At 29.8% G+C, this 25,592-nt stretch overlaps 2 long non-coding RNA genes and 1 pseudogene across 2 annotated transcripts; 2 read left to right on the forward strand and 1 right to left on the reverse strand.

Annotated features, from left to right (window-relative positions):
- Window positions 1-2,103: 2,103 nt before the first annotated feature.
- Window positions 2,104-2,808, forward strand: LOC130015388 (uncharacterized). The gene is made up of 3 exons (XR_008790553.1): window positions 2,104-2,295; window positions 2,378-2,470; window positions 2,550-2,808. It is a non-coding gene; the product is annotated as an uncharacterized LOC130015388 (long non-coding RNA).
- A 6,778-nt stretch (window positions 2,809-9,586) lies between these two features.
- On the forward strand, window positions 9,587-14,196 carry LOC126677129 (uncharacterized). The gene is made up of 2 exons (XR_007640482.2): window positions 9,587-10,120; window positions 13,963-14,196. It is a non-coding gene; the product is annotated as an uncharacterized LOC126677129 (long non-coding RNA).
- A 3,305-nt stretch (window positions 14,197-17,501) lies between these two features.
- On the reverse strand, window positions 17,502-20,217 carry LOC126678525 (leucine carboxyl methyltransferase 1 homolog; annotated as a pseudogene).
- Between the last annotated feature and the right edge of the window lie 5,375 nt (window positions 20,218-25,592).

Below are 25,592 nucleotides of genomic sequence, written 5' to 3' on the forward strand. Positions count from 1 at the left end.
TAACTAAATTGAAATGTTGCACATGAAAAGAAAAATAAGAAAAAAAAAACAAATTTTCTACATCCCACTATACATTATAAGGATTTAAGTCTAACATACTAATTAGCTTCTTTCAAATTATCCAAAATAGCAAAATGAGAAATAAATATATCAAATATGGGCATCTCTGCATATAGTACCTACACATATGAAAATGAGGAGAAATTCATAAGATATTAATTTGACCAGAGACCTTCCTAGGAATAATTGGGTAAAAAATTCTATTTCTCTCTCGTTGCTAAAAAAATCCAAAATGATCTGTTGAAGAGTACTTCAACTGAGTTTCTACCAATGTAAAGAAATAAAAAAGTAAAAAATGGAACTGAAGTGATGATGTTGCTTCGCCACCGGAAACGAAACTTCATATCTGTTGTAAGCTCATCCTCTCAAGTCTCAAACAACAGCTTTGCCACCAGTAATGAAACTTCATCCCCGTCGTAAGCACATCCTCAAGTCTCATACATCAGCTTTTCCACCGAAACCAGAACTTCATGTCCGTCGTTGCCTGAAAAAATCTTTGAAAAGAAAAAAGTTTTATGCAGAGTTTTGGGTCCAAAATTTTCAATTCGAAAGTTTAAAGCTTTAAGCTTTATATACAACGAACATTACGCAGACAGAGAGTATAACATCACAAACACCAGCAATAAAATAAGAAGCAAAGAATCAAATTACTGAGTCGACAAGTGCAGATATGGAAGAGATTTTATTTATTTGGCTCAATTGAATCCATTTTGTATCAATTTTGAGAGTTTCCATGGATGCTCTGGACTTAAGATCGCGAGACAAATCCAAGATTTTGATCAAACCTTATTTTTCAAAACAAAAAATATATTTCTGCAATATATACTAGTCAAATCGTAAATTTCAATTAAATTAAGTCAAAGGGTATATGTGAGATTATTTTACTGTTTGGTAGGTATTTGTCTAAAAATCGCTTAAACTTTCTGTTGGCAAAACGCTAAAATCCGTCGTTAAATCAAAAAAATTCCGTCGGTAATTCTCTGTCTTCTAGTAGTATACTATAACGTTCAGTAACGCACAACCCTATAACTTCTACCCTTTTCTATTGCATGCCAAAATAACTATTCAGCTTTACAACAGTTACATCTTTACACTATTTAACCTACCTCAAATCATCTTCATTATCACCTTCTTCTCGTAATTGCCAGCAAAAAACATATCATTGAACGGAAAAAACGGGTTTGTTTCTCTATCCTGCTATTTACTTTTTATAACATAGAGTACGCTGTCATGTTTTCCATATCTCTGTTATTTGCCTCTCAAAAACACAGATTTTTGTATCATAATCTCTTTTGCATTCATTTTAAATTCCTAAAATTTTAATGAATTAAGCCTTGGAAGTTTGGTTTTTAATGTGTTTACTTTGACTTCTTTGTTCCAAGGGTGTGGGTCAAAGAAAATGAAGCTCATAGAATTTGTGCGAGGTTACGCTTGGAGTGTAGGAGTTTTGTGAGTGGGTTTATCTAGAAGTATAGATATGGGTTCTGTTGAATTATGGAAAATTAAAATTTCAAGAGTTAGCTAATTTGGGGTTGTCTGTTTGCTCTTATAGTAGGGGAAATGGTTCATGAATCATGGCTTTAGTAACAAAACAATTATTTAATTACACATTCATTTCAGTCAGTGAGGATTACAGCTTCTTTTAATGTTAATAAAGCATTGGAGTGTTTAATTTTTTTTTTTTTTTTTATAGTTTAGACATCAACTTAATTACATAGAGTAATTATTCCACACATCTGATGTGCCACATCAGATTTGCAACAAATCAATTTCTTATGGACACATGGCTTCTCATTCTCTTTCTTCATTGTGCATTTAATGATTGTAAGTGGTGGAACCCTTATTCTTTAGAAGACCAAAAATAATACGTATTGTAGTATTTTCTGGTGGGTCCCATATTTTTTGTCATTTGTTTGTTGATATTATTGTTGGTTCAATTTTTATTGATTTATGTTGTAAATTTAATTTCTTTTGTTTTTAATTTTATCTCAGATAAAATTGTAAAACAATCTAAACAACTTGATTCATGCTCTCCACAATTGCTATTTGCAACCGCTCAAGCGAGTCAAGTATAAATTATTTTCATATCTTTAAATTTCATTTTTTATATTTTTATTAACTATATCTTGTTCTCTTTTTAAAAAGGTTAATTTAACTTTGGGAGAGAACTCACTGCCAATTGTTCCTTACATACCATATCAACCATCAATTCCTCCCATCATGCCATCATCAGAGGTATTTTTACTTGTAAAAATTAGCAAATATATGTTCAGCTTTTATGCATGATATAAATTAAATTTGATTTTTATTTTGATAGATAAATAGACTAAATTCACATATGGATGACGTTAATATTCCACTTACAAACAGGCTGCAAATTATGAACACAGTGTCAAATTTGAATGATTCAGTAAGTGTTTTTATTTTAATGATAAAGGCCTAAAAGAGCCAACTGATTCTGATTTTTTACTAAACATTATATTTGACAGGTGAAGTTGAGATTGAACTGTAATTACAACAAATGATATGGAATGGGTGCTAAGAAAGCAGGAGGGAGCATATTTGATGATATGAAAAAAATGAAAAATCTAATCATTTTGTTATTTATGGAAATGTTATGATATTTTTAAATTATTTGATTCGTCGTGTTTATGTCTTGAAGGAAAAAGTATGATTCATTTAAAAAGAATTTTTTTACATTTTGGATTATTAAGGAATATTATTTGACAAATAGTTTAATATTTTTCATCTTTTTGAGTTTATATTGTAATTTTGAGTTAGAAAAAAAATCTGACGCATTTGTATATCAAATTTAAATTTTATCATTACAACAGAGACTTATTTTAGAAAATTAGATGAATTTTTGTTTTTTACTATTTTACTGTTGACTAATTTTGAATATAAAAATAACATCATAAAAACTAAAGATTATAATATTCTAATAGAGACTCATTTTAGCAAATTAGATGAGTTTTTTATATTTAATTATTGCACTGTTGATTAATTTTGAATGTATAAATAGCATTATGCAAGTAAAAATCATAATATTATAATACTTCCTATATAATATATAAACTACTTGATCATTTGTATTTTTTAACTTTAAAATAAATAAATTAATAAACAGATTAAAAATAAAATAATTAAGACGTATAATATTATTAAAGTACATAAAAAGTTTTTTAATAGAGGTATTGGATTTTAGAAAATAGTAACGGACTAAAAAATGGGAAAGGTTGGATGCAGATTAAATTTTGTTAGACAAAAGAAATTAATTAGTTAGGTAATTATTTTGTACTTTAAAGAATATGGGACCCACTAAAAAATACTAACAATCTAATATCTATATAATAAAACTGGGTTCAAAATCACTGTACATTGTACAGTAATTTTGGCCTCAGATTCCACTTATGTCCCTATAATTTCCCCTTTATTTTCAGGTCATGCCCCTGCCCGGAAAAAGACAAAACGCGTATGTAGCTCTTCTCTCAATAGACAATGAAAATCAACCCCATTCCCAAATTATTTCTACGCCCAACTATTCATCTTCTTCTACTCTTAATTCACCATCCATCAATCTCACCTGCATCTACTCTCAAAATCTATTTATCCGAATTTCAAAACAAAGCAGACCCTTTTGCTCAATTCTGATTCTCAAAAAATTGAGGACTTTCATTTGCTGATCCAAAATACGAAAATCAGATTTATTTTCTGTCAGAAACCCTAACTTTGCTCCTATGTAATCACTAAATCAGTTATCTATTCAGTCAAAATTGCTCAGGGGAAGCCAATTGTTTTGGATAAGAAGAGTTCAGGAGTAGTTTCCATTAACAACTTACAGAGAGGAGCTACAAGGCAACAGGTATGATGTGCATCTGAAAAAAAAACGAGAAACATACATAAATATCTTTTTGTGAGATAAAAAATTAAATGGCATGATTGATTTTATAAATGATGTAAATGGAGTGGCTGTTGTCCAATTGTAAATTTATAGTGTGTGAATGCAGAATTTCAGTTTAGTGTTCTGCCATAGGTGGCCCTGCATTTTTTAGTTAATACAAATGATGCTCCAAAATTCTTCAAGGAAGTACATACTGTTTCTATTTTGAGAGATCCGTATTCTTTGTTTTGGAAGAAATATTTTTGCCATTCCAGTAGATTCGGTTACTTCTGATTAAAAATTTAATTTATGATTAATTAAACTTCCTTTGGATGTTAAAATAATAATAATTAAGATATAAAACGATTCTGTAGAAGATATGTACAAACATTTTCTTATTTTAAATATGTCCGCAAAATTGTTTAATCAATATTTTTATTAAATTATATGCAAGCTGTCCGGCATTAATTGAATACAGCTGGCTGCCACTAAATTTGCAAAGAATTTATCTACGTGATTATATTTTCTGGTCTTATCTTCAACAAGGTTTCCTTAACCACCAAGTCTTCTAAACATACATATATATATTAGGTTCCATTTATTTACCGTTATGGCTGTTTTTCTAGGCAAGGGTATTTGTTCTGCCTAATATTTTCATTTTCCGTTTTGTGGTTTTACTGTTAAGTCTTGCCTATTTCTTTGTTAGATCCTTAATGGGATGTTATTCTTCTTCTTAATTATTTTGCAGGGACAAAGTAGTGGGTTGGATTATATTTTATGCATTTTGGGTTATCTTAACATCGTTGTACAAGGTATTTATATTTAAATTCTTTTTTTTTGTTTTCACTTGCTTAATATCCTTTAAGTTTGTGTATTTTTCTTTAAAGTTATCGTTCTTTCTGCTATGCATTAGTTTTTTTGAGTATTTTTTGTTTGATTATTGTTTGTTCTAATGATGAGCTAATCAAATCATGACTATATGACACAACCAGCAAATAAAAAAACTTAAAAGATAGAGATACAATATCGTCATAAGGACCATAAAAGTCAAGACATAGATAAAATATCACCATAAGGATCACAAACGTTTTGAGGATTGCACATTAAGATTTAATGTTCAGTATACATAAATGATGAGCACTAGATTGATTATAATTATATGCTCGAAAGTTGAATAATAGTGTTTTTTTCATGGTAAATGATCAAAAAATAAAATCAAGCAAACACAAGTTTATAGTAATAATAAGAAGAAGGATAATAAACTGTAGAAGCATATATAAAAAAGAGTCTAGAGACCTAAGAAGTGTCTCATTTACAAGCAGCGTATGCATCAACCTTTACGTATATTGCTTTTTGTATAACTTGATTAGCTTTACTACAGCTGAAGTTGTTTTGCTTTTCATCATTATTCCCAATCAAAATACATCATTTTTTAGGTCTGTACAAAATCTGTAGCAAACCTGGTTTTAATGTCAGATTTCGAGGCTTAAAGATTATAATTAGCAAGAACTGAAAGATTTTGATTTGAAGGAAAGTGGCTGATTAAGAGGATAACAAATCTTTTGATCTTAGGTTTGTAAGACAAGTGGAAACCTAGCATGTTTGGCTATCCATGAACAATCTGGATTAAACATGCAAGTTGATCAGTGACTTGCAATGAATTTTAAGATATTTAGCAAGAATTGTTTGAGTTGTTTTGTTTAATGGTTTAGAATTAAGTAATTACTTTCATAATGTTCCTACTAAATGCATCGAACTTCGATAATTTGGAAAAAAGAATACTACATGTTGTTCTTTGATAGATGGTTTTTTTATAATTATTGGTATAATGGTATGACTGTAATTATTAAATTATTTAGTGATTACATAGGAGCAAAGTTAGGGTTTCTGACAGAAAATAAATCTGATTTTCGTATTTTGGATCAGCAAATGAAAGTCCTCAATTTTTTGAGAATCAGAATTGAGCAAAAGGGTCTGCTTTGTTTTGAAATTCGGATAAATAGATTTTGAGAGTAGATGCAGGTGAGATTGATGGATGGTGAATTAAGAGTAGAAGAAGATGAATAGTTGGGCGTAGAAATAATTTGGGAATGGGGTTGATTTTCATTGTCTATTGAGAGAAGAGCTACATACGCGTTTTGTCTTTTTCCGGGCAGGGGCATGACCTGAAAATAAAGGGGAAATTATAGGGACATAAGTGGAATCTGAGGCCAATGTACAAATTTTTGACGTAACAAAAGATGCGAAAAACGTTATCATTGCACACATTGTAAGAATATGGGATTTTGTTAATCTACATACATCGTCCTCTACACGTAGCTTTAGGTTTCTTCCTATAGATGAAAAGGTATGCACAAGTTACTTTATATTCTTATGGTAACAATAGTTTTATATTTTTAAAATATATTTATATTACTTACCCACATTTATCTTACAGGTATATACAATCCCAGGAACAGGTAGCTGCAATATTTCAGAGCGATTTTAGAAACACTATAAAGCTGTTGCAGCTCTACATTCATGCAGACAAGATACTATTCATTGTTGGTAAATTTAGCATAGTATTTATTGCAAGAAATTGGTGTCATGTCTTGCGATTCTATGGTCAAATTCTTATGATTTTTTTGCCTTCATTTGTTCGCTCCTATAGGTACAAAATAACGATTCTTATCGAGGATGAAACCACAATGATGCCATTCATTATCTTTTGCCGGTTGACAAATGAATGATTGGGCTGTCAGTTTCATCCACTTATGTCACAAATATGCAGTCACATAAGAATATTTTAACTACATATATATGAGTTATTGAATCCAAGACATATCACATATGTCATTCAAGGTTGTTCATGAATACTCGATATCTCAGTTGCTTATTGGAAGAAGCCCTTCTCCAGCGTTAATATCAAAGAACTCCATTGACCTCAAGAGATATCAAAGTATAAAATTAGACTAAGAGATGATATATTAGCTAATCTATAAAGTTTAGTATTGATATGAATATTTTAACTAAACATAATACAATATATTATATATTTATTTTATTTGAATTGTTATTTGTTAGTTTCTTTCGATTTAAAAATATTAATTCCGAAGCGAAGCGAGGGATTCGTACTAGTACGGTATTATTTTTGGTCTTCTAAATAATAAGGGTCCCACCACTTACAATCATTAAATGCACAATGAAGAAAGAGAATGAGAAGCCATGTGTCCATAAGAGATTGATTTGTTGCAAATCTGATGTGGCACATCAGATGTGTGGAATAATTACTCAATTACATATTATTGCATATATGTACCTTATTGTGAAGATACAAACTAAAGAATCAACTAGCATGATTCTTGGAAGAAAAAAAACGGAAAAAAAAAAAACTAGCATGATTCAACTTATGAGAAGAAAAGATTTTTACATTGATATAAGTCTTGCAACTTTTTCTTTTTGAGTTTTTTTCCCCACGTATTCATTATCCATTATCCAATAATATGTAGTAACTTCAGTTTTAATGTTATAAACTAATTTTCCAGACTTATAATCATTTCGATTTTTAAACTAATGTAAAGAGATTCTTTATCAATTGATATATTTATATTTAATTACATAATATTTATTGATGCAAATTTCATGTAATATATAATCAAAAGATAAATCTTTTACACAAATCATATTATTAGTATATTGTTGAGGACTTCTCTATATTGTTTGTTTATAACAACTTATTTCACCTTCAAAATAAATGGCTTAAATGCAACAAAAATCACAAACCTTCGCGTGTTTTTTGTATTTAACATAATCTTTTTATTTTGGCATATTTAACATGAATTTTCCAATTTTTTGCAATTAAGACCACATGTAATTTTTTTTTTTGAAAAACAATTTTACATTCAAAACGGTGCAGTTTTACATCCAAAACGGTATTAGTGTCTTTAATTGCAAAATTTTAAAAGTTCATATACTTTTTTTCTAAAATTAAAAAATAATGTTAAATACCAAAAACACGGGAAAATTGGTGATTTTTGGTGCAGTTAAGCCGAAATATATACATGTAATTTTAATAATAGTATAAAAAAGTATTCTTATAATTTAATGTTATGTAGAGAAATCTGACTCTAAATTCTGTCCACTAAAAAATATCTCACTCAATATTTTAATTAATTAATTAAGTTTATTTCCGCCAAGAGTTTAATAAAAATTATAAAATTTAGGCTTAATCACTCAAAACCCCCTCACCTTTAGCCTATTTTATAATTATATTTTGATGTAGATTTTTTTTTAATTTTACTCTAATTTAGGTTTTTATGTTTTAATTGTATCCTAAAATATTAAATTGATCTCTTTATACTTAGAAAAAAAAATTAAAATAACCTTTCATTTTATATTATTAATAGTATTTATGGTCTAATTGAAATATAGGCTAAAAATGAAGGATTATTTTAAAAAAAAATTAAGTGAAAAGAGGTCAATTTAATGCTTTTAGGTACAATTGAAACACAAAAAGACAAATTAAGGTAAAATTGAAAAAATTCCTACGTCAGTGTATAATTGCAAAAGGGGCTAAAGGTGGGTTTTTTTTTTGAGTAATTAGGCCTAAAATTTAAAAAAAAATTCTTAAATTATTTATTTTTATAATTTATGACATGATAAATATTTTTAAAAAGTAATTTTAAATTTAATTAATTTTTTTGAACTTTAAAAGTATTATGATTAAGAAATCTGAACTTATAAAAAAAAGAAGATAAGTTTTATTTTAGATAACGTGAACAATAAGGTTTTTTTGCAACTATTTATTTTTTTATTTGCGGAAATGGCCCGAAACGTTTCCTTATGAGTTTCTGAGAATTTCGAAGAGTTTCGGTTTCCAGAACGTTTACTTATGAGTTTCCAAGATTTTCTGAGAGTTTTGGTTTCGAAAACGTTTACTTATGAGTTTCCGAGATTTTCTGAGAATATCGGTTTCCAAAACGTTTACTTATGAGTTTCTAAGATTTTCTGAGAGTTTCGGTTTACTTATGAGTTTCCGAGAATTTCTGAGAGTTTCAATTTCTGAAACGTTTTCGAAACAGAATATGCAACTTTTACAAAATTTCTGTGCTACTTAGTTTCAAATTGCTCTTTATAATACTAATTTTTATTTTAATAAGTATTTTATGGATTAAAAAGAGATTAGTGTCCATCTCCATCTCCATCTTCATCTGCGTATCGCTATCATCTGATTTAAAAGTCTCTTTATTATTTTGTACACATATTAAAAAGATATAATGTTTTTTATGTTACATATTTAATTGTAATTTAAAATTATAACTTTTATTAATTATTTTGTAAAAGTGTATAACAATTGAGATAAATCGAGAAAAAAAATCTATTAACTAAAAAGTGCATAAGACATTTTATTTTTGACGAGAGTACATAAAGGAGATATTAAAAATAATTACTTCATTACTAATTTCCTAATGCGTAGAATTTCCTAAATCGTTGTTACTTAATGTTAATAAGCCACGTGGAAAAAAGTGCGTTATAACAACGCAATGCAAAATCCGAATTAGAACGTTCCTTAAAACTCAAAAGACTTAAATACCCTTAAATGTTATTCCTTTTGAATGTTTGAGAAGGATTAGAATGACAATTAACCCTCCACCGCCATCAAAAATAGTTACTATAAGTAAGGAATAACCTAAATGCTGATTTTAGCGCCTCAAATATATTTCAAAGCCAATTTCAAAATTTAGGGTTTATGTTTTATTGATTTTAATGCGAATTTTGATTACATCTCTTAATCAACTCTCTTATGCTGCTATCGAATTCATGCTCTCGTTGTCCCTGTCCCTTGAAATTAGAGTGTTGATTACGAGATATGGTTGAAATTTGCCGGAAAATTAAGAAAAATCAGATTAAATGGCTGCTTTGGTCATTTTAATTGCAATTTTGATTACATCTCACAATCAACACGGTAAACATGATGAATGGTGTCCCAAAGTGGCTTATGTTGCTACGAAATTTATGCTCCCGTGTCCCTGTCCCGGTCCCTGGAAAGTTTTAGCGTTGATTGTGAGATGTGGTTGGAATTGGCCGGAAAATATATAAGGTTTTACGTTGTATGGCCAAATTTACCTTTTTAAATATATTTATTGTGGTTACGTTTCTGATACTTCAAATTTGGCGTTTCGTAAATTTGGGCTTTTTCAGGTATGTTCTGCCTTTTATTTTACTATCAATTTGATTACATCTTATAATTAGCACTGATAATTGTATCGTTTGTTGGTTGATAATTTTCTCGAAACGCCTATGTGGCTTGTGTTGCTATCGAATTTATGCTCCCATGGTCCCTTTGAAAGCCGAGTGTTAATTATTTGATGTGATGAAATTGGCTGTAAAATCAGAGTCATGGTCGTTTTAAAATATGAATTTTTTTGACTAAATTACATCTCACAATCGACACTGGTTATCATGTTGTATGCTGTCCGAAGTCGCTTATGTTGCCAACAAATTTATGTTCCTTGAAAGCTAAGCGTTGATTATGAGATGTGGTTGCTATTTGCTGGAAATTAAAAATTATGGTTTAATCATGGTAGATAAGGTTTTATGTCCACAATTATTGTATGGTTTAATTTTTTTAAATCTCAATAAACTTATGCTGATATAAAATCTCTGTCCCTGTCCCGACGAATATGTCCCTGTCCCGACGAGTATATGTCCATGTCCCGACGAGTATATGTCCCTGTCCCTGTCCCGACGAGTATATGTCCCTGTCCCGACGAGTCTCTGCCCCTGTCCCTGTCCCGACGAGTCTGCCCCTGTCCCTGTCCCGACGAGTCTGCCCCTGTCCCTGTCCCGACGAGTCTGCCCCTGTCCCGACGAATCTGCCCCTGTCCCGACGAATCTGCCCCTGTCCCTGTCCCGACGAGTATATGCCCATGTCCCGACGAGTATCTGCCCCTGTCCCTGTCCCGACGAATCTGCCCGTGTCCCTGTCCCGACGAATCTGCCCCTGTCCCTGTCCCGACGAATCCCGACGAATCTGCCCCTGTCCCGACGAATCTGCCCGTGTCCCTGTCCCGACGAATCTGCCCGGTCCCTGTCCCGACGAATCTGCCCGTGTCCCTGTCCCGACGAATCTGCCCGTGTCCCTGTCCCGACGAATCTGCCCGTGTCCCTGTCCCGACGAATCTGCCCGTGTCCCTGTCCCGACGAATCTGCTCCTGTCCCTGTCCCGACGAATCTGCCCTTGTCTGTCTCGACGAGTCCCTGTCCTTTTCCCGATCTCTATCCCATTGCTGTTGTTGGCCCTGTCCCGACCCTTTGAAAGTTGAGTATTGAAATTGGTTGGAAAATGGGAGTTACGGTCTAATTATGGAAAATCATGTTGATTGCTTTTTCAAAAATCTCAATGAGCTTATGCTAATATAAAAATTATATATGTCTCAATATCTTTTGTGTCCCAGTGAGACTCTTTTATTGTCCCGGTCAGTCTCTGTCCCTGTCCCAATTTGTCACTGTTCCGAAGAAGTTTATGCAGCTAATTCTGAATTTATGTCTTTGTCCCGGTTTTGTATCGTTGTTGAGTGTTGGAATTGGATGGAAAATACGAGTTATAAGGTTTCCTTAATGGTATTTTTATTTTCAAGTTGTAGTATGTGTTTTGATTCTTTTGATATTCTATCCTGCCCTCTGCTTTATATGGGTTCTATAATGGTATTTATATTTTCAAGTTGTATGTGTTTGATTTAAAGTCTATTTTTTTTCATAATATGCTTTATAGCAAAAGTTGGTATTCAATATTGTTTATTATGTTTAGCTTTTTTCTATTAGTTTTTTTGATTTAATTTGGTTTCTATATTTTTATTTTGTACTGTTTTCTAGCTATTACATGAACATTTTTGTTTTGAGGCAGACAAACTTTGGTTGCTGCTATTACATGAACATTTTTGTTTTGAGCTAGACAAACTTTGGTTGCTGCTGCTATTACGGTTGTATGGTAATCATTATGTATTTAGCTGTTACTGCTTATGATTTTTTTTTCCCGTTTAATTTCATGAACTGCCATAAATGTATCTCTTTGTAGTTGTATGAGTACCTATTTTCTGTAAATTGATCTTATTATTTGCTCTATGAAAGGGCCATTTATAGCTGATAAATTCACATCTAATATACGATATGTGACATGCTTTACTTTTGTTAATGCCAATTGAACTATATTTCCTAGTCGACACTAACAAGAATTCTGCTCTAAATTATTTTTCTTATCATTTGCTTAAGAAGCGCCAAGTGGCTTTTCTTGCTGCTCAATTTATGTTTCCATGGTCCTGCCTCCTTGAAATAATTATAGTTGATTTGGATACTGAGTGTTGATTTTGAGATGTTTGTCAAATTGGCTGGACATTAAAAGCTATAACTAATGGAAAATCAAGTTCTATAGCCATACTTTATTGGTTAAATACTGATAAAAAGTTAGAGTCTCTTAAGCTTCTATTCTTTTGCGATTTAATTGAATTGATTTTTGGTAGTGTTGGATCTATAAAAATATTGGGTGCTTGCTGCTTCTGTTTACTAATGCAGGGTTATCTTTGATTTTTGTCTAGATTTTTAGTTTATAATGCGTGCTTTTGGTTTTGATGATTTCAAGTGTTGATGTTTTTTAGGATTCCACCAGCTGGTGGAGATGTGTGCTAAGTTTGGAAAATAAATGTTATTTCACTCTTTTATTTTTAGTGATTTTATGTTTTGGTTTAGCTGAGTCCACATTTATGGTGTTTTAGTCATGTTGTTACTTTTAAGGATTTGATCGGCTTGTTGATCCCTATGAGTCTATGACATGTTAGCTTTGTTTTGGCATCATGCTCAGCTACATCTAACACTCTAGCATAGTATTGTTCGGTGGTTTGGTATACATGTTGTGCTTCATGCTTCGGATGTTTCAGAATTTGTGAAGTTATGGCTGCTAATGCAGCAAAAATGGGCCATATTTGGTGTTTGTAGATTTTTAGAATGGGCTCTTTTTATTTTGATGGTAGTACTCGACTTTTCTAGGATTTCACCAGGTGGCAATGTGCGCGAAGATTGAAAAATATATGTTTATTCACTCTTCTCTTCTTATGGATATGTTTTGATTTAATACTTTCAAGGATTTCACCGGCTTGTGAATCATGTTAACCTTATTATGCTATCATGATCAGCCATTATTAACACTCTACCATCGCAATAAATTTGGTGATGACTCTATGTACTTTGTAGGCTTTTTCACAATTATAGCTATTTATTATATTTCTATTGAGAGAAATACATATTGGTTGCTTGCTCTAAGTATCCTTTTTAGTGTTGAAGATGTTAAAGAATTTTGTGAAGGATTTCACTTCCTCCTTTACATATTTTGTGATTCTATGCTCTTCTTAGTTGTGTATTTCTTTGATGTTCTAAAATTCTTGAGCTTAGTTATAGTTAGCCTCATTAATTAGTTGCCAAGTCTTATTTGGTTTCTTTATTTGTTTCCTTGTTCGCTGTTATCATTTCATGATATTCTGTGTTTTTCCCCAACAATTAGTGGTTTTGTACACTCTGTGTCGATGTTTATATTTTTTAGAAAAAGCTAATCCTGAAATTGTAATTATAAGAAAAATGTACTTGGTTGCTTGTAGTATTCCATTTATTATGTTTGAGCATATGAAAGAATATAATTAAGGGGATTGTATGTCTTTGGAATTGAGCATATGAAAGCATATGTAGTTGGTTGCTTGTGATTCTATTTTTTTCTTGGTTGTGTATTTTTGATGATATGCTGCATGATTCTTCAAAACCTATTTGTTTAAGGTGAATCTGGTCAATCTCATTATTTTCTTATTTGTGTGCGTTTATGTTTATGGCTACTGGTTTTGTAGCTATTATGCAAGTAGAATTTCTTCATGCATGTATGTATGGTTAATATATATTTCAGTAGTCGAGTGCTTCAAGTTTGAAGATATTATCTGGCTGCTTATGTCGCCTTTTTCTAAGTTTCAACGATCTTATTGTAATTTTACAACTTTTTCTTACAGAACTATCGATTTACTATCTGGGCATGCAACTCTGCACGTGTGAGTCAATTGCGCAGCTAATCCCTTGCTTAGATTAGTGGGAAAAGTTTTAAATTATTATGTGGTGAATGATGGTTTTAAGGTTAGGTCAAGAAATGGATGTTTTAACTATCTGCTCTTACTGTTTTTTGACTTGATCTGAAACTATTATGCGATGATTCGATCTTATGCTGGAGTTTAAATTGCTATTTTGTACTCTTTTTTCTTTTGGATTCCAGGAGCTTGTATAATTTTTTTTTGGCTTAATTTCTTAAAAAAATCCCACCTTGTATTTTATTTTCGTTTATACCCTGACCTTGTAAAAACACCATTTGTACCCAATTTTGAATTTTTATGTTTTATCTCTACCCAAAAGCATTAAATTGTACTCTTTTCATTTGAAAAAAAAGTTTAAAACAATCCTTCATTTTTAACTTATATACTAATTAGATATTAATAGTATAAAAATACCATTTTCTTCAAAAAATTAAAAATAATAATAAAATTTTTAAAATTTTTAAAAAAATATTTCCAATTTTTTTTAATTTTTTAATTTTTTTTAAAAAAATTCTGAAAAAAATTAAAAATAATAATAATTTTTTTTATTTTATAAAATTAGAAAAATTAATTAATTATTTGGATGTATTTGATTATTTTTTAAGTTTAAGGATTTATTTGTATTTTTAAAAATAGAAAAAAATATGTTTTAAGTTCTTTTTCAAATGAAAAGAGTACAATTTAATGCTTTTGGGTAGGGATGAAACATAAAAACCCAAAATTGGGTACAAATGGTGTTTTTACAAGGTCAGGGTATAAACGAAGAAAAGATGTAAGGTGGGGTTTTTTAAGGAATTAAGCCTTTTTTTTTTGTTGGTACATCGTTTTTTATCGGATTTTTTCTTAACCTGTTTTCTTAATTATCTTGTAAATAGTATTATTTGTAGTCAAAATAAAATCATTTCTGCAATGTAAATAACGGAGCATATGTGACTTATTGATAATATATGCACTTTTAAACCGATTCATTAATATAATGTAAATAAATTGTGAAAGTATAATTTTTATACTTATAAATAAGGTGGATCTAGATATAAATTTTAGAGTGGGCCATTTATGACCAAGTTATTATCTATTTTTTTAGAGAAAATTACATCAAATCACCCAAAAATTCAAATCTTTGTGTTTATAACCTAACTTTTCATTTTTTGCAAAAATCTCTCATTTATCAAAATATCTTTTCACGCATACCTTTTAATTTTTGGATTTCCCATTTTATCCTTATGATATGCCCCCCTTCTTCTTCTTCTTAACAAAACAATCAACAATGGCAACATATCAGTTACCATTTCTCAAATAAATTATTAGAATATATAGCAGCCATGGCAGCTGAAACGGAAATTGAATGGCTTCGTAGGTCTTTACTTCACGTCTATGTCTGTCTTCTTCAGCCTTCATCTCAGTTTAATTAACACTGTGAATGATAGTAATCGTGAAAATCAATTGCTTGGTGGTTTTAAGTGAGACCGAAGGTGGTCGGAGGTAGGACCAATGGTGGTCGGAGGTTAGACCCGCCGGTAGTCGGAGTCAAAAAGAAAAGTTATAGATCTAGCTATTTTTATTTAAAAAATCAACAGGTATGTATTTTCTATAAGAAGTATTTCTCCTGCTTCTTCATAAGTTTCATTTTTTCTCTTTTCCTGTAAATGAGATTTCATTATAGCCAAATACAATTGGTTTTGAGTGTCTTACTGGCTTTGTTTGGCCAAATTTAGAAGACGACTAGCAAATAAAATTTGATGGAGAATTAATTCCATATTTTTTTTATTTTGAGATGTCTTTATTTTGTTTCTATCATACGATATGTTTGGCTTTTGTAGATTGATCTACAAATACTGATATAATTCATATGTTAAATCGAGTTGTCGATTTAGGATGTTGCTGCGTCGATTTAGTGGGTTGTTGGTTTGCAATGGAGTATGTGGATTGACTGGGCAATGCAGCGTGCAAGAACTTGAGTATTGTTTTTTTTTTAATAGAGAAATTTATAATTTAGTGGGTTTTTGAGGAATCATTTGTAAAAAATTTGAATTATAATTCTTGAAATTTTGTTGTTACTTTCTGGGATTGAATTGGCTATAAAATGGTATTTTATATACACAAATTGAATATCTTTTTAAGTGATATGTATCTGACAGTCTATAAAACTGAAAATCAACCTGATGTGAACCTATATGAATTGAACTACTTTAATTCAATTTTTAATAAAATTTGTCTAACTGTTTTTTACAATTTTAACTGACATTTTATGTCGAGAGAAAATTGAGATTTACTGTAATATACATATTAAATATATCTTTTAAATGAAATATATTCGACAGTTTATAAAACCGAAATCAACCTGATGTAAACCTATATCAACTGAACTACCTTAATTCAATTTTTAATAAAATTTATCTAGCTGCTTTTTACAATCTTAACTGACATTTTATATCGAGAGAATTTTGAAATTTAATGTAATATTCAATCTTTTAAGTGAAATGTATTTGACAGTTTATAAAACCAAAAATCAACCTGATGTGAACCTTATGTGAACTTGATGTGAACCTATATCAACTGAACTATCTTAATTCATTTTTTAATAAAATTTGTTTACTACTCCTTACAATCTTAACTAACATTTTATATACACAAATTGAATATCTCTTTTAAGTGAAATGTATCTGACAGTCTATAAAACCGAAAATCAAACTGATGTGAACCTATATGAATTGAACTACTTTAATTTAATTTATAATAAAATATCTAGCTGCTTTTTACAATTTTAACTGACATTTTATATCGAGAGATGAGATTTAGTGTAATATACAAATTAAATATATCTTTTAAGTGAAATGTATTCGACAGTTTATAAACCCACAAATCAACCTGATGTGAACCTGTTGTGAACCTATATCAACTGAATTACCTTAATTCAATTTTTAATAAAATTTGTCTAACTGCTTTTTACAATCTTAACTGACATTTTATATCGAGAGAATTTTGAGATTTAGTGTAATATAGAAATTAAATATATCTTTTAAGTGAAATGTATTTGACAGTTTATAAAACCAAAAATCAACCTGATGTGAACCTTATGTGAACTTGATGTGAACCTATATCAACTGAACTATCTTAATTCATTTATTAATAAAATTTGTCTTACTGCTTTTTACAATCTTAACTAACATTTTATATAGAGAGAATTTTAAAATTTAATATAATATACAAATTGAATATCTCTTTTAAGTAAAATGTATTTGACAGTTTATAAAACCGAAAATGAACCTGATGTCAACTTAGTGAAAACTTTATATAAATTGTTAAAAAAAAAATTAACTTGATCTAATCAAATTAATTAAAAAATTATTATATTTTAAATAAAATTAAAAACTGAACATAATTTAGTAGTGAATAACAACAATATGAACCTAATATAAATTTAATATAAATTTAATATCAATTTAATGTAAACTAATTTAAAATCAGTATAAACTCTCTATCATGTGCCAAGCAACAGCACTCTGCCATCCTTGATCAAGGAAAAGTGTTTCCTTTGAAAGTAAAGTAGGTGTTGCAAAGTAGTGCACAGCCACAACTCTCCAAAATCCAACTCATTTGTTGCCCAAAAACATCATTGGGATGGATCTGTTCATATAAGAAAAACAAAGCATTTGAAAATGTCTTTGATGTCCAACCAACTATAGCACGAGTTGAATCTGGATCTAAGGATATCAAGACGCACTATCAAATTATAAATGTTGGCAAGGTGGGATCAATATTAGCCAAAGCTATGATCTCATCTAGTTTTTGGATATCACGCAAATCAACTGGTAGTAGCTTGTAATGGTCACTGTGAATTTCTCCTTTCTCTTGCAAAATTGATGCTGAAGCATCAAGTTTGCCTCTCAATTGACTGGATTCAATAATTGTTGCCTTTTTACTAGTTACCTCCTTGAAATCCAGCTCCACGTATAGAAATGGCGCCCTCATGCTGTAACTGAAAGTAAGTTGTATCAAACCCAACTCCGATCGACAGTATATGCTTCTTTGTATGGCCTTCATCTTCACCACTCATTTTACAAACAAAAAACTGATTCCTATTACCTTTAATATCTTAATAACATATGCTTAATTTGTATTCTTTAAGTATCATCACTCACACCCACTGCTTAAGGTCCACATAAATTGAAAAGATCTGACAAATGCACTAAAACCCAATAACCCTCAAGCAAATTTGCCACAATAAAATCAACACATTCAAAAACTGAAAAGGATCCAATACCAAATGCAGGTTTCATTCGACAGAAAGTAGAAAACACCTACAAGAAATCAAAAAGCAACAAGAGGTCCTTTCCAGAGGCATCTGAAGTAGAATTAGCATATTTAAACGCCCGGACCTTCGTTGGGTCGTCGCCGGACTCCGTCGATCGCCGCCCGACCTCCATTAATCTACTGCCGAACTAGATGATGGAGATCTAAGACAATTCTAGTAGTGAAGGTTAACAGACGCAATTCAAGGTTAAAGTTGTCTATTTTATTTTAAAATTAGTTTATTTTGGGGTATTGGGTGATTTATGAAAAGTTTTCTTTCTTTTTGAGTGATTACTGCCAATTATAAATTTCAGAGGTATAAACAATAGAAAGGTGTTTTTTTAGGGGATTTGTGTAAAAAACCCATTTTTTTAATAAAATTGGTTAAATGTAATATTAGATGAAATGCAAGAAATTTGAACGAGTCCGAAATAGGTAAAGCTCGAGCTTGAACTTTTAAGTTCAAGTTGAATCCCGACTTGAGTTCAATGATAATTAAAAATAGATATTATGTTTAACATATTATAATTTTTTCATAAAAGTTCAATCAACTGTAGAAATGTAAATTTAATTTTAAAGATATAATAAATAATATACTAAAAATTTAATATATAATGTTATAGGCAAAAGGTAAAAAATCAAGGAAGTTTTCCAAAAGTCCTCATTGTTTGAAAATTAAATAATTGAATCCTTCAAAAGATAATAGTACATGCTTATAAATCAGTCCATTCAGATGGGTTGCTTCAATTGAAACATAGGCGGGTTTTTTCTCAAATAATTGCCCCTTAAAAATATATTTTCCGGATAGTTCCTCCTCCTCAATCCGCAATTATAAATTGCGGATTCACCATGAATCTGCAATTCATAATTGCGGATTCACCATGAATCTGCAATTCATAATTGCGGATTCACCATGAATCTGCAATTCATAATTGCAGATTCATTTAATCACCTGATTAATGCATAATCAGGTTAGTAAATGATTTTCACACGGGAATCAACGACCACTGACAGAGTCAGTGGTCAACTGATTCCCATGTGGGAATCAATGACCGCTGACTCGGTCAGTGAACATTGCTTCCCATGTGGGAATCAATGGCCACTGTCAGCTGAGTTTATAAATAACTTTCAACATAGTTTTGCCAAGTGGGTTTCTCTGAATTAGCCACATGCACTTGTATTTATTACTAACTATTTAGTACTATAACGTTCAGTAACGCACAATCCTATAACTTATGTCCTTTTCTATTGCATGCCAAAATAACTATTCAGCTTTACAACAGTTACATCTTTACACTATTTAACCCAATGTTTTTAAAACCGGACCGGAGATCAAACCGGCTTCTCCAGAGGTTCATGGTTCAATCGGTTGAACCAGATATTTTAATTATTATAAATATAAATTATTTAAATTAAAAATACATGTATTATAAATTAAAAAATATGATTAAATACTTAAATAAATAATTTTCAAATTTTATTATATAAAATATAATTATAAATAATTAATATTTAAAAATATATAAAATAATTACTCTAAATGGAAAAACTAAATTTTAATTTTAATAAAAATTGTTATCAAAATTATACAATTAAAATTTATAAATAAAAAATATGATGATATCTTTAAATAAAATTAAGAGAAAATAACAAGAAAAATCATAAATCACAATTGTTTTTCACCAATTGCCATTTTAGTTAGAGTTATTTCTTTGTTAGCATTATTATTTCAATTAATAGCATAAAACTCATTTAGTTTTCATTTACTGCCATCTTCCTTAAACTTACATGTGTCCAAATTTCCACCCACATTAACTGATTTGCTTCCCCATTCTCTTTTCCTTCTCCTCTTATACGATACCACACTTTGCTACTGCTACTAACCATTATACATATTTATTATAAAATTGCAACTGATTAAGAACACTAATTGCCATAATATGCACCTAAACTAGTAGTGCTACTTTTATTATTATCTGATGAACCCACCATTCCCTCCAAACCACCCACTACCAAAAAAATCTACTAAGAAATAAAAAGTGTCCATACCAGTAGCTACAAAATTTCTACTGTGAAGAAATAGTGGAGTCCTCTCAAGCCATTGGCATGAAAGAAATAGTGGAGTCTTTTCAAGCCCCAACCAATTGTTTTTGGTAGGTGTATTGTACCAGAAATGTTTCTGCTTTTAATTGTTGAAGAAAAAAGATTTGACAGGATGTACAAGAGTTAAAAGAGAAGAATGAGAAGATGGTGAAGTATTCTGAAATTATTATTTTTTCTTAATGTTAGCTTTTGTGTATAAAGTTAATTGTTCATTCTAATGAGCTAAAATTTTCAATTATAGAGTATAATTTAACTATTTAGTTATGATATTGGGTGGTGGTTGTGGTGGAGGTAGCTGGAGGTTGGAGAAGACATATCAATTAATTTAAAAATTAAAAAACTTTTAAATTATGCTTTTTATATGTTTTTATTATATTTTTTTCCATTTATTATTGAATAGAAGCTTTTTATAACTATTCGTAAAAATATTGATACAAATACTGTCAAAAAATTAAAAAATATTCAAGATATTAGAAAAAAATTTACAAAAATGATGGAGATATATTTGATACAACTCTGATACATATTTGATACATTTCCGAAACATATATTTCCTATACATATTTGATACATCCTCGATACATTCCCGTTACATATTTGATGCATCTCCGATACATATTTGATATATATTTGATCGTTCAAAATATTTTTTTTTGTATATATATATATATATATATATATATATATATTTGATACATTTCCGATACATATTTGATCATTTTCGATACATATTTGATTCATTTTCGATACATCTCAGGTATATCAGATAATTATTAATTTATTATTCAAAATAAAATTGTTAAAAGACGCGTAGGTGGATTAATTTATCTTTTTCAAAATCTTTTGATCGAGAAAGTGAATTACATGTACTAAATTGGAGTTTAATTAACCGAATTAATTAAATTTTTTAATTTTTATCTTTAATTTTTATCGATTTAATTGAATCAAACGACTAATTCGATAGATTCATTTTTATATTTATACATTTTTCGATACATATTTTATACATGATAGATACATTTTTAAAATGTGCTTTATAGATACATCATGATATATATTTATACATAATAGATACATTATAATATATAATTATACATGGCATAAAAATTAGATAATTTATAAAAATTGTATTATTTATGTATTTATGTATTTTTTAAAATTTAATAAATTTAAGTTTTTAAAATTAAAAGTAGGGTTAAATGCAAATTCATACACCAACTTTGACCTAATTTGCAATTACTACATAAACTTTCAAACTTGGCAATGTCAGTAACCAACTTTACACTTTTGGCAAATCGATACACCAAACTCAAAAAACACTAACGTGGACATTGTAATAAACCGCCATTTGTCGTTTTATGATTGGTCGGTGTACCAATTTGCCAAGAAATGAAAGTTGGTTACCGACATTGCCAAGTTTAAAAGTTTATGTTGTAATTGCAAATTAGGTCAAAGTTGGTGTATGAATTTGCATTTAACCCTTAAAAGTAATATTGTTTTTAAAATTTATGTTATATAAATGAATTATTTAGACATATGGTGTGCGTGTATGTGTATGAGAAAGGGGGACCACGTGGCAAGGGAGTGAGAGAGAAAGAGAAACACATGAGAGAGAAAAATGGATCACGTGGGAAAGAGAAAGAGGGGCTATGTGTCTTTTTCCTATTGGGATGGCATAGATGTAAAGTTTTGATGTTTTGTGACATGAATAGAAAATAAATTAGTTAAATGACAATTAGTGTAATTGGAGCCCAATTTTTGGCATTTTTGTTGTTTTCTCTAAAATTAATTACTATGCGTGAAATACAATTATAATTGAGTAACATTTAAGTGTATATAGAATAATGATATTGTATGAGAAAGGAAAAAAAACTTTTAATTTAACATGTCATCATATTTTTATTTTATAATTTAAAAATAATTTATCACATAAAAATATAATCATAAATAAGTATATAAAAGAATTATTTTATATGAAAAATAAAAATATATAAATTTTTAATTTTTAATTTTAATAATTAATAATTATTAAATTTATAAAATATAATATGACATTTTATAAATAAAATATATGATTATAAATATAATTTGTTTTATGTAAATAGTAATATTAGAGGGAGTATAATTATTTTTTTGAGTGAAAATATTATTTTATTAAAGTTGAAATGACATGTGAGTGAGAGAAAATAATTTGTATAAGAGTTATAATTAATATGAGAAAGAAAAAAATGCATATGGGTGAGAGAAATAATGAGCGAGAAATAAAAAGACACATGGGTAGGTGACCACACATGCATTTTTGACCGATTTTTATGAAAGATGATTTTCATCAGAAACCGGACCGGACAGGCAGCCGGTTCTCGGTTAATTTGGTCCGACCGGCCGGTCCGGTCCGATTTTCAAAACATTGATTTACCCTACCTCAAATCATCTTCACTATCACCTTCTTCTCGTAATTGCCGGCAGAAAACGTATCATTGAACGGAAGAAACGGGTTTGTTTCTCTATCCTGCTATTTACTTTTTATAACATAGAGTAAGCTGTCATGTTTTCCATATCTCTGTTATTTGCCTCTCAAAAACACAAATTTTTGTATCATAATCTCTTTTGCATTCATTTTAAATTCCTAAAATTTTAATGAATTAAGCTTTGGAAGTTTGGTTTTTAATGTGTTTACTTTGACTTCTTTGTTCCAAGGGTGTGGGTCAAATAAAACAAAGTTCATAGAATTTGTGCGAGGTTACGCTTGGAGTGTAGGAGTTTTGTGAGTGGGTTTATCTAGAATTATACTAAAAATATAGATATGGGTTCGGTTGAATTATGGAAAATTAAAATTTCAAGAGTTAGCTTATTTGGTTTGCTCTTATAGTAGGGGAAATGGTTCATGAATTATGGCTTTAGTATCAAATAATTACACATTAATTTCAATCAGGTACGAAATAATATGACGCTGTTCCAAGAGAATTGTCATCCAGATCTTAATGAGGATTACAGCTTCTTTTAATGTTAATAAAGCATTGGAGTGTTTAATTTTTTTTTTATTTTTTTTATAGTTTAGACATCAACTTACATATTATTGCATATATGTACCTTATTGTGAAGATACAAATTAAAGAATCAACTAGCATGATGCTTGGAAGAAAAAAACAACGGAAAAAAAAACTAGCATGATTCAACTTATGAGAAGGAGAAATTTTTAGGTAGACCGAGTCTACCACGTCATTCGTAGATTAAGTCACTCATAATACAACACCTCATTAAAATGATGGCAATATCGTAACATCACCATTAAGATTTGAAGAAGAAAAGATTTTTACATTGATATAAGTCTTGCGACTTTCTCTTTTTGAGTTTTTCCCCAACGTATTCATTATCCATTATCCAATAATATGTAGTAACTTCAGTTTCAATGTTTTAAATTAATTTTCCAGACTTATAATCATTTCGATTTTTAAACTAATGTAAAGAGATTCTTTATCAATTGATATATTTATATTTAATTACATAATATTTATTGATGCAAATTTCATGTAATATATAATCCAAAGATAAATCTTTTACACAAATTATTAGTATATTGTTGAGGACTTCTCTATATTGTTTGTTTATAACAACTTATTTCACCTTCAAAATAAATGGCTTAAATGCAATAAAAATCACAAACTTTCGCGTGTTTTTTTGTATTTAACATAATCTTTTTATTTTGGCATATTTTACATGAATTTTCCATTTTTTTGCAATTAAGACCACATGTACTTTTTTTTTTTGAAAAACAATTTTACATTCAAAACAGTGCAGTTTTACATCCAAAGCGGTGTTAGTGTCTTTAATTGCAAAATTTTAAAAGTTCATATACTTTTTTTCTAAAATTAAAAAATAATGTTAAATACCAAAAACACGGGAAAATTGGTGATTTTTGGTGCAGTTAAGCCGAAATATATACATGTAATTTTAATAATAGTATAAAAAAGTATTCTTATAATTTAATGTTATGTAGAGAAATCTTACTCTAAATTTTGTCCACTAAAAAATATCTCACTCAATATTTCAATTAATTAATTAAGTTTATTTCCGCCAAGAGTTTAATAAAAATTATAAAATTTAGGTTTAATCACTTAAAACCCCCTCACCTTTAGCCCATTTTGTAATTATATTTTGATGTAGAATATTTTTTTAATTTTACTCTAATTGTCACGACCCAAACTCAGGGCCGAGACCGGCGCTAGGGAATGGGAGTGGTTGCTCCGAAACCCGTAGCAAGCCTAAAAACGTAAAATAATTTTTCGCGAATATAAACGTCATGCCGAAGCACACATGCCAGGCACACATATCCTCTGGCAGCCACAATGTAAATAACGCAGCAAGCGTAAAGCGTTTAAAACTTCAAAACGTTAAACTTATATTTACAGAAAACTATATATTACAGGCTGACTTGCAAAACACTTATCTACCGCAGCTCTAAGAGTAAAGTACTGTTTCATTACATACTCAAAAATACAGACTTCTGGAAGTAGGATAGAAGTCCGTTGCTTCAAAGCGTCTTTATCCTGAAAGGAAATCTGTGAGGGGTCAGTATATTGGGATATACTGAGTGAGTTCATACATTTACTAATAAGTATTCAAATAAAATCATAATCGATACTTAATCGTATGCAGCCAAGTACAGGATCCGAATGAAACCTTAATCCTCAAACATACTAATAATCAATCGAGCAACCCAATCATAAATATCAATTGCGAGTCCAACTCGCTGGTGGCCCAGCCACTAGATACGGGGACTCCAGACTACACCGTAGCCGAGTGCTCTCTCGTATCAAAATCATGAACCCAATCGTAAATTTCATATTCATCATCAGCTCCCAGCTGAGTTATATCAAAACTGGTGATCACACAGTCCTATTGTCGCCCAATAGGTAGCACGTTCCATCGGATCAATACTGGTTTCAAATCAAACATATGCAATTCATAAAAAGAATTCGCATATAAAACATGCAGTTCAAATATAAAGCAATATAAAATAATTGCTTAAATAAATACTTTAAAAGCAAATCGTATAAACTCACAGAAAACGCTTATCCAAAAATACGTCGGGGCTTTAGAACGTCAAGCTTCCCGAACTACTGGTCCAGCTGCTTCTTGCCTCGCCGGATCTAAAACAA

This window comes from Mercurialis annua, linkage group LG4, assembly GCF_937616625.2.
Source record: "Mercurialis annua linkage group LG4, ddMerAnnu1.2, whole genome shotgun sequence".
Taxonomy (NCBI): domain Eukaryota; kingdom Viridiplantae; phylum Streptophyta; class Magnoliopsida; order Malpighiales; family Euphorbiaceae; genus Mercurialis; species Mercurialis annua.